Source organism: Talpa occidentalis, unplaced genomic scaffold (genome assembly GCF_014898055.3).
Source record: "Talpa occidentalis isolate TD23 unplaced genomic scaffold, MPIMG_talOcc4v2.1 talOcc4.5, whole genome shotgun sequence".
Lineage (NCBI taxonomy): Eukaryota > Metazoa > Chordata > Mammalia > Eulipotyphla > Talpidae > Talpa > Talpa occidentalis.
Window position 1 is genome coordinate 37,228,741 of NW_023604861.1, and position 11,802 is coordinate 37,240,542.

Consider the following 11,802-nt stretch of genomic DNA (forward strand, 5'->3'; position numbering starts at 1 on the left):
GGCTTCTGCTTCGGCTTGTACTGCTGCTGCTGCTTTTGCTGCTGCTGCTGCTTTTGCCGCCGCTGCTGCTGCTGCTTTTGCCGCCGCTGCTGCTGCTGCTGCTGCTGCTGCTGCTGCTGCTGCTGCTGCTGCTGGCGTCCCCGTGACGCCGCCCTTAAAAGCACAGTCTTAGCTCAGCTGAATCCCATCTACCTATGCCCACACCCTATTCCAGGTGCCCGCATGCATTCAGGACAAGGATCCATCATCTATCCTGATGGCGGAAGGGCAGAAAAGCCTGACATTTTCCTTACCCTATAGCACTTATACAGGTTTATCTTAACTATTTTGCTAGTGAAAAAGAAAGATTTTAAAATATATATTGAAAGGTTCGGCGCGGTAAAGAAAAGGAGAGCCAGGCTACATTTCTCAAAGGGAGGGAAAGTTTATTGCGCCCCGGGCGGACCTCACAGACCCAAGGCGGGGGTCAGTGGAGTCGCGCACGTTGTTAGGGGGAAGCAGGGTTTTATAGGGTGAGGAGAGGTCAGGTGGGAAGTTGGGCTCCTACGGTGGGAAAAGTTTGTAGGGCAGGTATAGGTTCTTTGTCTGAGACCAGACTGGTAGGGGGAGAGGGGAGGCTCATTGTCTGAGTCCTCCAGACAGGTATCCGCATTCCTGCCCCCCAGGTGGGCTTCCTGGTTGGCTCCTGCATTCCGGCCTCTGCATGGACCTTTCATATATGATTTAGATAAACTATTGGGTAAATATTGACTGTTTTTTAAAATGATATATCTATAATTTTTCTATTCATCTTCATCATTATGCTTTTTCATTCCCTTGAGAATATATTTATTAGCAAACATATTTGTAGCATGTTTGTGATCAAAATGTAATTATTTTGTGATTATTATATTAGCATTTTTATTTGGTATTTATTTGGTATTTTATTTGGTATTTACTATGCTATTATATTAGCATTTTTATTTGGTATTTAATATAATTTGGTATTATATTAGCATTTTTATTTGGTATTTACTATTTTATTTTTATTTGGAAGAATTTATCAAAAGTTACAAAGATCTCATTTAATCCTCAAAATAAATTCTGTGACTTTGTTATTATTAAGTCATTAAATATATAAGGAAACTAAAACAGATATTGAATAACATTCTCAATGACTGAGAGATAATAAAGATGAGCCAAGACTGGAATTGGACCTAAAGTTGTTTGATTCTTGGTTCACTTATTTATTTGAGAAAATATAGCAGTTGGGTTTTAAAGAATCTTATTACAGATTCTATTTTAAAAAAAATTATTCTGACACTTGTTAAATTGGCAAGAGAAACTATCCAGGATTATTGAGGTAGGTGTCAAGACTACGACATAAGGAAGAAAGATCAAGTTCAACTTCAAATATAACAATAACAAATAGGGATTTATAGCTAAAGGGCAGGTTGGGGAGTAGAGAACAATGGAAAAATTTAATAATAAAAGGATACATCTGGGTTGTCCTAATACATGACAAACTGACCCAGTAGGACTCATGATGAGGGTATGCGAAATAATCATATACCAATGGTGAGGGATGGGAAATTTGATCAGATATTGAAAGTGATTAGATATAGAGTGTTCTCTATTAACGGGCTTAGCTAAAATTGGGCTATGCATGCCTGGCAAGGAGAGGAACCAAGGCTGTGGAAGGCTAAAAGGATCCTGACTGAAATTTAGTGGAGGTGAGTATCTTTTTAATTCAACATAAGAAGAGTAGAATTTTAAATATGCAGAGGACCTTGAAAGTATACTTAACCAACCCACCCTCTCTACAGAGGAGAATGCTAAACATTTTTGTGCATTTGGTTGTCCAAAATCATCTGGAAATGGAGCACATGGAACTACAACTTAATCTTTTGCTTTTGCCTTTACCATATGATTGTCTCTTGCATGTGTATATACATGTATGTATAAAATAGTCTAAATGTAAGAAACTGAATACTCTAAAAATGCAGAATTACACAAGAAATAGAAAAAAAATGGGTTTAGAATTCCCAATAAAAATATACATTATTAACTTTAAATTGCTTTTCTCCCATCCATTTATCCTCAGTTAAAAAAAATAATCTTTTTCTAGGTTTACTAACAAATAGCATATTTGTTGTTTAAATTAGTGTTGATTGGATAGTTATGCAGGATCTTTAAATGTCAAATAGGAGTCTATGGAAATAGATTGGAATTCCAATCTCTGTACTAAAGGTCTTCTATGGAGCTGTAAATGAAAAACAGTGTGTGAGAACATTGTTTTAGCACCTGTTTTATTGCCTGCACTTGATGTAATTAGTGTATTTAAAGACAGCCCTATTGGTTACACCATATGGTTTGTAATCATTAGTATAATAATAGATGCACCATTTAAAATGGAGCTCAACGACTGAGTGCTATTGTTCCATTATGCCAGCATAATAGGGGGTTTTCAGGGAGTTGACTGAATCCCAAATTTGAAGCTCTGACACACTTAGGTTCCTTGGGAGAAAAAAAAAAATGAAGATAAAAAGGAAAATCGGCTACTGTTATATGATTTAGATATTAGTAAATATTATAATGAGTCTTTGACATGTCTGACCCTATAGTATTGGTATGTTAAATAAGCTATTATTAATGATGAAAATGAATCTCATTAACATTTTTCAAATGTGATATTTGATAAGAAATTATCTTCTGGCTTACCACAACTAGGTTTCATTGTTAAAAAAAAAAAAAAAAAAAAAGCCTAAGGAGTTTTTATTCAGCTGATTTTGCTTCTTATTAAACTAAGAAGCTTGTTTTTTCCTGATGTGAAAGTTCACCAGGAAATAAAAAAGTAGCCTAAGTCCTTATAAACTGTGGAAATAGTACCTTTAAAATCCTAGAAAACTTCCTGGTGTTTACAGTTTTTTCCTAAGTGACAACACCTAACAGTTAATCAGTGATTCTATCTTCTCACTTAGTACAAACTACAAGAGGTGACAAGCAAAACAAGAATCCCATTGGAGATAAGATAGCAAGCAAAATAAGAAGACTCTGATTTTCAATGCTGTTAGCCAACATTTGCATATGTAAATACATTTTAGACATATGTATGTAAAGAATCTATATAATTTACTATATATTCTAGAGTTATTTTGCTTAATTGCATTGTTTTTACTGAGGTATGATTCAGAATTATAGGTTTAAAATAAACCTATAACCTATAAATAAAATAATAATTGGAATGCACTTATTATTTCTCCACAAAAGATATTAATTTCCATGTTGCAATTGCCAATTTAATAGAAAAATGAAAAATATACACATTCAAAATGTAACAGGGTGGTCCCAGGAAAAGGGGCAGTTCCAGGTTCCCTGCCCCACCCAAGAGAGTGTGGAGCTGAATAGGAAAGAGAAGCAGCTTAGAGAGGAAACTGAGAAAGGAAGGAAGCAGGATGGAGGGCAAGGAGACCTGCAGGAGGCACATGGAGGTGCCTTCTTGGCCTTGGACTAGTTGAAACAGATGTGGGTGAGAGACCACGGGAGAGGTTAACAATGGCAGCTTTTATCTTTTTTTTTTTTTTTTTAGTATTTATTTATTTTGTAAAAGAACTGGGTTGTAGGGCAGAGGTGCAGGAGGTGAAAGGATTCCCCAGAGACAGAGTGGGGAGCAGAACAGGCAGACTGACTTAAACTTTAATGGAAAGGGACTTTATTTTTATTTTTTAAGATTTATTTATTCATGCATACAAAAGAAGCAGGGTACAGGCCAGATGCACGGGAAGGTGAGAGGATTCACTGGAGACAGAGCGGCGAACAGAACAGGTAGACTGACCAAAATACACTGCCAAGAGGAGCAGCGGGCGAGACAGGAGAGGTTTGCCGTGCCATGTGGGATTCTATTCTAGCAGGCCGGCCTGCGGACAGCTTCACAGTGCTGTGCTTAATTGCCTGTGCCACCAGGGGAGGCCCGGAAAGGAACTTTAATACAATTGGTAAACAATACTAAAAAGACAACGAATACAGTTTCTAAATCAAGCACCCAAAGTTACTGTCCCCTTCACCCAAATTGGACTGGCCCAGAGTAAGGCCCGAAATCCTGCCACAAGTCTAAAGCATCTTGCGGTGGGGACCCACAGAAAAGGACCAGAAACAACCAAGTGCAGTTTCTTCACATGTCTCTCTGTTCCATGTGCCTCCTTTAGGTCTCTTCATTGCTCTCCATCCTACCTCCTTTCTTCCTCAGTCTCCTCTCCAGCTTCTCCTACCTGCTCAGCTCCACCCTCCTTTGGGTGGGGCAGGGAACCTGGAACTTCCCCTTTTCCTGGGGACCACCCTGTTACAATTTCACCAAAGCTCCCCTTACAGCGACATGAGGTGAGTTTCTCAAGGGAGTTTCTCCATGAGACAGAGATACTAGTTATATTTAAAGGAGCAGGTTTATCAGGGGAAAGGACAAAAGAGTAAAAGACTTGCATAGACACAAGAAGGCAGAAGGAGCTGCACGGAAAAGGACAGGCTTCCTGAGAGAGGCCTGCAGGCTGCTTTCAGGAGAGCTGCCTCCATTGAGGAAGGTCAGTGAAGAGAAACCCCTGCATGTACAGGTCACAGGCAGGCAGGAAGCTGCTGTCCTGCAGTGAAGAGAGTTGGCGGAAAAGAAGCACCTGCACAGTCACAGGTGGGCAGTAGGACTGTTCCCCCTTGCCAATGCAGAGCCTGCACTGATATGTAGTCTTCTCTTTGGGAGGGTGTCCTGGCCTGTTTACTGCTGATTTTGAATAACTATGCAGAATCTGAAAGGGACCTGAGATTCCACAATGCACCCAATCTCCATATCTTTACCCTCAGGTCTGTGCTCCAGACATACCCAACAGCAGGCTTGGGCCTTATGCCTTGTGAAAAGGCACTGGAGCCTAAGGATATTGATTTCTATAGCTGGGCAATGGTCATGTTATTCCCATTTGCTGTTTTTTTGTTGGTGTTGTTGTTGTTTTTGCTTTTGGTATGCCCTTGTCATTTGTCTTTAAACAACAGGTCAACCACTAGTGGGATATGTCACACATACCTAAAACTAATCTATCTATGCCATCCAATAATTTATCTTATTCAGTTGACACCTCCACTTGCTCTACTTTCCCTCTTCTTATTTCTCACTGAATGGGATAAAGTAACATTGAACTTTACCATAATCAGCTCATGTATGGAAGAATATAGTGGAAGACTTAGTCTCAAAGATGTTAATATTTTATAAACTTTAAACTTTACACAACTTTATCAGAGTGAGCTAAAATGAAAGGAATCTACTGTAGAATGCACCTTTGTAGTTTCCTTCCTTTATGCCTTCTCATAGCTCCCAACTCAGCTTCCCTAAGCATAAATCCCTTCTACTTTTGTATAACTGTATTCTTTAATCTTGGACCCATTCCACTACACGTAACTTTATGCAGGCACCTTGTGTTACAATAACAATGACTGCCAAGAATTTCTGGTATACCTTTGCTGATGACAGCATATAAGAGATGTGAAGATTGAAGAAACAGTTGTTACTTTAATCAAGATAGCTTTTAAGAATAAGCTGGGACATTGTGAGAAGTGTAAATTTCCCATTGATAGGGGAATGATTTAGTAAATGTGAAAATATTAATAGAAAAAGTGTAATTATAGTAAGAAAAAATAATATTAAAATGAAAATTAGCATAAATTTAAAATCTAGCATGTAGATATTAAGATGTCTTTAAAATAATGGATGAAAATCAATTTTCAATGTCATTAGCTATGTTTATGTATTTTATGCATTTTAATGGAGAATTTATATACAATAAGATGCAGTTTTTAACTGTATAGTTAGATGAGTCATAAAACGTGTTTCTGTGCATAAGCACATGTCAATTAAAATACAGAAGATTTCTGTCATACTTGTAAGCTTGTTACAGGGCAACTCTGATATAAAACGGGTTGCCTGACTGAGGACATCCTTTCCCCCTAACAAGCTCACTTGTACTTTTTCAAGTCAATTTACAGCTCCTTTGGATCAAATCACTATACAAATTTGTAGAAATTTTTTGTTTGTTCTAGAACTGCCAAAGAAAGTGCCATATTCTGTTCTCTTTTATATCTCTTTTCTTTTATTGGATATTTCTTTTGAGGATTAGTAATGTTGTTGTTTTTATCTTATTGAGTAACATTCAATTAGTTTATTTTATTGCAATTTGATTACCTATTAGGGGCCTCTTTGGTGGCCTAAGGGTTAAGTCTCAGCACTACCCCCCCACCTCCCCTGCCTTCCCCACCCCCCCCACAAAGCCCACCACAGAGAGGGAGCTGGTGACCTTTCCTGTCCAGCCCTCTCCTCCCCTTAGCAGTGTATTTCAGTAAATTTGCCTGATCTGTTCCCAACTCTGTCTCTGGTGAATCCTCTCATGCCCCATATCTCTAGCCTATAACCCAGTTCTACACAAAAATAAATAAATAAAATCTTTTAAAAGAAAATAAATAACCTTTTCATCTGTGCATAACCATTTAGTTTGGTTTGTTTAATTTTACACTATTAGGTGTTAACTACTATGATAATTTCTTTATAAGTCAGCAATTTTATTTTCCCTAGAAAAAAATGCCTAGAACACTGTCCTTTCAAATAGTCACTAGAGGATAAGCTTTCTAAGACACTTAAAGTCTTCATTTTTATTTTACTTTTCCATCAAATATGTTTCAATTACCCCACACCTCATGAATGCTTAAGGTTGTTAGTCTATTTTACCAATTCTGAGAGGAATTAAGAATTACAAGCTGATATTCATGAAGCATAGATCATTTATGTGTTTTTTTTGAAAAGCTGAAATTTCATACTGATGAAGATTAATTTATCCATTTTCATTTGCTGCTAGTGACCTTTGCGCTATAAGAAATCTTGGTCTATCCTAAAAACACCACCCCTATATTTCTGATGAGAAGTTTTAATGTTTAAACATTCATACTGAAGTCTATTACTGATTACAAATTCACTTATGTTTATGCCATGAGGTTTATCAATATTCATATGGCTATGTAGTGGTCCAGCATTATTGACTGAAATGACCATCTTTCCCAGTTGAATTATCTTGAAGCTTTCTCAAAAAATATTTTTCTATACTTGTGTTTACATATATCTGGGCTATTTTCTGTTACACTAAACATATTTGTTATCGAACTATATAGAAAATCATGACAATTACATAATATAGAAATGATTACTGTATTTATATGGAAAATTCCTAAATCAAATAGTATAATAAATTTTGTGACTCTTTTTCAAGATTATTTTGCCTATCTTTATTACCTTTATTTTACTATTACTTTGGAATATACTTATCAAAAACATATACTGTTGAATTTTTTTTACTTTTTCTACATTTATTGAAATGATGATAGATTTTATCCTTCATTGTGTTAATATGGTATATCAAATTGATTGATGGATGCTGAGGTATCCTTCTATCTCTGATCTGAAACCAGCTTGATTATGTTTATCCTTTTAAAGTATTGTTGAATTCAGTTCACTTCTATTTTTTTTTTTTTTTAATACAAGCACTGGGTACAATCAGAAGCATGGGAGGGTGAGAGAATTCACCAGAGCCAGAGCAGGGAACAGAACAGGCAGACTGACGAAATACACTGCTGAGGGGAGCTGTGGGAGGCAGGAGAGGTCTGTGCGCCATGTGGGACCCTCGCCAGCGGCCAGGGATCGAACTGGCGCTGCAGAGGCTGCGGGCAGCTTTGCAGCCCAGCGCTTAACTGCTGCGCCACCAGGGGAGACCCTTCACTTCTATTTTGTTGAGGATTTTTGTATCTATGTTAATCAGAAACATTGAGCTGCTACTCATCTTTTCAGCTTAAACACATTTCATTTCCACCAATACTTCAAATTCTGTATTTGAACAAGTTCAATTTTCAATTTCAGTAACTTAAACACTTGACTTTCAAATATTGTGAAATTCATCATGATTAAGTTTGAAAACAAAATAATTGAGACTTAAAGACAATGATATAAACACACCAAGCTAAAAAATATTCAAGATTGATATGGTGACTCCATGAGTCATTCATGTCCTTCATCCAGAAGGCCACCATCTTGAGCAAACATGGATGCTGATTCTTAAGATATCATATCTCTGTTGCTGTCAGTATACATGAAGAATAAATAAAAAAAGTATTTTTTCTTCCCCTTCTACAGAATTTAGTTAGATGTCATTGGTCCTAGAAATCACCTACTATTCCTATATTCCAAAGAATTGGAAAATGTGTGACTCCAACAGCTTTCATTGCAAACCTAAAAACAAAAGATTTCCTTCCTGAATAGAAAGAAATTTGTCAATCTGCCATAAATAAATAAATACTTTTTATGGAATCCCATAACTACTTCATTTTTTTTTTAATACCAGTCTCCATGAATAAGTGCAAAAATTTAACAAATTAAAGGAAGGCATCTGTTCATGTACTTATTAGTTAGAAATCTAAATTTTTAGTATAATATTTTAAATGGATTTTACTCCAAGAACTTGTTAATTATTTATTTGGTTATTCATATAGTCAGTTCTATATAAATTTAATTAAATTTAATTAAATATACCAATTATTTAATTTAATTGGTATATTAGCACATGGAGGACATCGTGAGAATGGATAGAATGACCATAAAACAAAGAGAATAGATAATGACAATAGAAATATGGAACTGAGGCTTGAGGCACTCCACCATTTAGAAGTCAAGAAATGAAAGTTCAGGATAGTGAAAAGAATATAGTCAAGTGGTTCCTTAAAACAGAGTGAAGAATATACTTAATGTGACCTTCAAATTTGATAAACTGGTGTTGAGAGAGCAGAAATAAGTACTGAGAATTTACCAGAGTATTTGACAATGTGGTAGTTATCCTGACAAAAATTGTTTTAGTGGAATAGTCAGGACAAAAGCTATCGTCTTTAGCCACTTAAGTAACTTAAGAGAAAAAGGGTAGAAGCAAATTGCAGATAGTAGGCATAGGCAACAATTTATGTGTAAAGAGAAAAAAAAAAACATGAGCTGGAAGGAAATGTGGAATCAGCATGGATTTAGAGCTTTCATTTTCTTCTTAGGATCTGTTAAAGTTAAGGTAAACAGTACTATACACTATAGGAAAATTCAGTACAGACAAGAAGATAATTGTTCGAACCATGCATGCCCTTATGGAGAATGGGTGACATAGGATTTGGCACACATCAGGTCATCAAAACATACATAACAAACATGCATACAAATATGCTTAAATTTGTTTTATTTCACAGTCTTTGTTTCTAAGGGTTACAATAACAAATGACCACAATTTAATGGCTTATAATAAAAAAATTTATTTTACAGTTCTGGAAGCTAGAAGTTTAAAACCAAGAAGTATTGGCCAGGCAGTCCTTCTTATTAAGTCTCTAGAGAACAATTCTCCCTAGAAGAATATATCCTTTCCTCTTCCGAGGTTCTAGTGACCCCAGTTATACTTGACTGCCTTGTTTTGTAGCTGCATCACATTAATATCTGCCTTTATCTTCACATGATTTTCTCTGGGTCTTTGTTTATCCTTTCCTCTCCTTTGTAAGAACACTTATATTGATGTAAGCCCATACTAATCTTTATCTTAATTACATCTGCAAAGACCCTATTTCCAAATAAGGTCACATTCTGAGGTTCTGGGTACACATATATTTAAGAGAAATATTGTTTAACACTTTAGGCATGAACTCTTATATTTTCCAGTGTTTTGAAAGAAAATTACAAGCTGAAAGAAATTACAATTTCTTATAAAATATGATATGATCCTTTACAAATAATGAGTCAAGCTTCTGATATGCATGCCCACAATACACATAGAAAATATATGTTATATATCATAGAATGCATAATATAGGATATATAACATGTATATTACATTAAATCATAATATTTTGGAAAAAAATCAAGTACCCATTACTTTACTTATAGCCCATTAACTAATACCAAACATCTTGAGTCACATCACAAAAACTATGACAAATCAAATGCACACTATGAAAAACATTAAATGTACATTATTTTATTTATAGGAAGTTTCAAGAAAATAATACCATTTTTTCTGGGTGTGATTCACTTCCTTCCTTATTCAGTGGAAATTTAACCCATAATTATGTAATATTAATTATACACATTGATTTCTTGCAAATTCTATAATGCTCTCAATGTATTCTTCTAAACTATTCAACTGTAGTAAGTAGAAACAACTAGAGAATTATGTATTATTTTTTACTCATGCATTCCTTTTTATTCTCAAAGCACTGTGGAAATATAGAAAATACTGAAAATAAGCAATAACATCACAACTTTTATTTACTATATAGTATCATATAATGCACTACATTTCACTGAGTTTAGAAATAGTCTACTTACTTTTATAATTGCAAGATAATAATAGTTCAAATAACTTAAATTGATATGAAATTACTTGTTGAACTCATTTAATGTAAATTAATGAAACAAAGATAACTTCCTATGCTACAAAATAATCTGGAATGATTAGTTGTAGGGAAAGCTATATAAATATGTTAACATTTTCTTTCATAAATGTTATATAACTAAAATCGAGGACTATACTAAAATGAGGTAACTAATTGTCAAGACAACTAATGTATAGTAGTTTTCTTCCAATATTGTTTTTGCTTGATACAAAATTTTTAGCAGTTCTAAAAATAAATACATATGTTGAGAGACTACTAGAAAACATATTGTACTTAATATTAAGACAGGCTACTAGTCTAAGAATAACTGAGTAAGGGCAACTTTCCTTAGTTTTCAATCTCTGTCTCCTTTAAGCCAAGGAATTCTCTCCACCAGCCTATGAATTATCTTGACCAAGACCACTTCTGGCATTTTCTCAGGTACCTGTGGTGCTCATTCTGGCTGTACCATATCCCACAGTGTGGGCAGATGGCTCCAAAAACTTGACTAATGCAGGCAGCAGTGGTCTCTTTTGACAAGTTGTGAATGGGTGATGATACTTCAGATCAAAAATAATACTTTTTCTTCCCCAATCTCAAAAGTGAGGAATTTTTATCAAATGTTCTTTAAAGAGCAAGATATCTCATCCCAGAAACCCTGATTCTTTTCAGAATTGTCATGTTATGCTGAGGGAAAAAAAAAAAAAATCCTTTGAGCACTATATCCTTGGGATAGGAAGCGGCTACAAGCTAGAAACACAAGATACTGTGATGTAATTATATGCTAAAAAGCTGCTTTGGCTTTCATATGTCATATGGATCAAGGTATAACAATTTTCAGTAGTTAAAAAGAAAATAAACTTAAAAAAATATTTTTCTTGAAGAAAAGTAAGTACTGAAAAACTAAATTGTGCTGTACAATTCTCTACCTTGAAAGTACATATCAACAGTAGTATAATTGACACAAATTAAGTCTGACAGGTAGTTCAGAGAATGCTTAAAAACACACTCTTCTGCTTTCATAGAGTGTACTAAGGTGTGCCTACAATCACAATAGAATAATCTCTAAACTGCATTCCATTTATTTCTTTAATCTTCAAAATTCACAGTGGGACAAAAGAGATTAAGGAATGTCACATCTATGCAGACATGTTATGGCACAAGCAGAGTCATATATTTAAGTATATTTATGAGATAAAATGAGAACAGCAAATGAGGTTAAAGATTATATTATTTCAAAATAAGCTCACATAAAAGATTCTTAGAAGTGAAGTAAAATAAAAACAAATATCTGTTCTTCAAAACTTATTTAATTTTAAGGAAGTAAATTAAATGTGTATAAACACACATACA